The sequence below is a fragment of the Dreissena polymorpha genome, chromosome 8 (assembly GCF_020536995.1).
Source record: "Dreissena polymorpha isolate Duluth1 chromosome 8, UMN_Dpol_1.0, whole genome shotgun sequence".
NCBI classification, from domain to species: Eukaryota; Metazoa; Mollusca; class Bivalvia; order Myida; family Dreissenidae; genus Dreissena; species Dreissena polymorpha.
The window spans coordinates 10,747,632-10,750,000 of record NC_068362.1 but is presented as its reverse complement, the minus strand read 5'-3'; the positions used below and the strand labels follow the sequence as shown (position 1 = coordinate 10,750,000).

General features: G+C 37.1%; 1 long non-coding RNA gene across 1 annotated transcript; it reads left to right on the top strand.

Moving 5' to 3' along the window:
• Window positions 1-361: 361 nt before the first annotated feature.
• On the top strand, window positions 362-1,926 carry LOC127841411 (uncharacterized). Its single transcript, XR_008030970.1, has 3 exons — window positions 362-484; window positions 1,000-1,189; window positions 1,657-1,926. It is a non-coding gene; the product is annotated as an uncharacterized LOC127841411 (long non-coding RNA).
• Window positions 1,927-2,369: the final 443 nt, after the last annotated feature.

Sequence of the window (2,369 nt, the reverse complement as noted above, 5' to 3'; positions counted from 1 at the left end):
GAATGCAGAGTGCATTTTATAGCCAAGTGCCCCATTTCCGATGCTGTGAGAGGCAAATTCAAAGCCCGTCTCCTTGAGTGCCTGCGCCTCCACGGGGGAGAAGATCCGCTGGAGCTTGTGAATAATGCAGATAGCTTCACACAGCTGATCCTTGACAGCACACATCCAAGTGTCAACAACGGTCACCTTCCCTCAGAGAAGGAAATAGAATCCATAGAGCTGCTGTCCAGAGAGTACATGTGGTGTATCCATCTCCTTCGGTGCCGTGAGGTAGCAAAGGGTTCATAATGGTATTATGCAGTTGTTCCTTATGCAGGGAAATGCAAATTTATAATATTTTATTAATTTCTCCTTCACTCAGATACAAAGCTTAAGATCAAAAACCTGAAAAGCTGTTATCTGTCTTATGATGCCGAAGAGATAGTGACCTTTGATGATAATGAGGATGACATTGAGGAACACAGTTCCGACAAAGAAACTGAAGGTTGTGTACTAGGGGCGTGAGTTGGTGTAGCATTTACCATTGCAACCACGAACGACCAACTCAAACCGGGTCTGTTGTTATAATAATATAATTCTTAGATGCAATTTGTGCTTCCACTGCCAATTTGGGCCAAATTTTTGTGATTTTATTAATTTATTTCAGCTTAATGTCTTGATTGTCTCCAACATAGTTATTTACAAATGCATAATGGTAAAACTACAAACATTATAATATGATCCTCCATGTATTTCACGGTTCCTGACATAATTTGTGGAATGCACACAGATATATGAATGCAGATATTGGCCAAAATGGCAACTGGCAAGCCTTTGTATATCAGAAGACTTTTCTTGAGATAAACTAGACTTTTCTAAGGTGTCAATAAACGTTAGGCACTGGGGCTACTAATTTAATATAACTTAATATATACTTTTATATTAAAAGGCCTTTTACATTTACTGTTTTGCTTTGTTAGTATATAATTTTTATTGATTTATTTTTCATCAATCTTTCAGAATCTCCCACTTCATCTGTCCTCGGAAAGATGTTTGATCTGACAGAGCTGAATAATGGACGCTACAATATAATCTATAGCCACCCAGAGACATTACACACAAAGACTATTCAGAATATTTTTCATTCATCTGTGTAACAACAGAGAGTGTGTGCAGTTGCTATTGATGGGGTTCATATGATTTCAGAATGGTAATATTAATTTTGAAAAATGTTATTTTAACTTCGCTGTTCTCAAGAGATCTGGTATCTGTATACTGATATTTAAAGTCAGCATTGTTCCGTCAAAATCTTTGAAAGCAGACCTGTGTCACATTGGTTCCTAGACAAAGTGTGCAAAACAGCATCATGAAAGACGTTTGCATATTTAATTAACATGCATGTAATTTGTATGTGTAATTTACGCATGTAGTGATGTACATAACTTATCCAAAGCCCTGACAGTTTGAATAAGGTTATTATAAGGTACTAATCCTGTGCACTTATTCATCCAACATCCCTTGGCATTTCCGAAATTGTTTTCTTCATTTTTTTAAAAGAACGCTCAATGTATCAGAATGGCAACAGTTTGGAACCTGCTCAGCATTGAAATATTTTATTATACGGACTAGACAAGCTAAGCTTCTTGTAAAACTTGTCAATGTGTTATCTGTTTTCAGGGGAAGTGAATTTCTACCAGCATTCCGAAATTAGGTGAACTTACGGTGATATTCCCTAATGCTTGCCACTTGGCATCAACAGCCACATGTACCGAACAGAGAAAGAATGAATTGACAGACACTTTGCAATATAGGAAATACACCTGTGTGTCTATTAATCCGGACAGACCCAATATTTATATAAGTAAAAGGTCAAGATTACCAAATATAAAAAAATTGATAAGTGTGACTCATTGATTGAGCCAGTGGCAGTGGAGCTAACTGATAAATTGAGTGACTTCCAGTAACTATCATGTATGTTGAAAGTTTGGAGGCGTTGGGTTATTTTTATACCAGTACCTTAATTCTTATTTAGGTAAAAGGCAATATACTGGTGAGGAAATTCCGGAGAATAGAATATTTGCTCAGTATCATAAGGATTATACAAAGCAATGAAATCCTTTATTGTGAGTGACTTGTGCAAGAAGAAACCATCAATTCGCCTTGTTCATTCGACAGTTGCTTTAGGAATGGGACTAATGCCCCAAGTATATCAAGGGTAATTCACTGTAGACCACCTACCAGTTTGGGGCCTACATGCAGGAAAGTCGAGAGCGGGAGAAAAGGTCAATCTTCTGAAGCTATCTTGTATTACAATAATAATGACATATCAAAGGCTAGGAAGGGTATATCAGATTCCATAATACAGTACTGCCAAGATGACGTTTAATTGT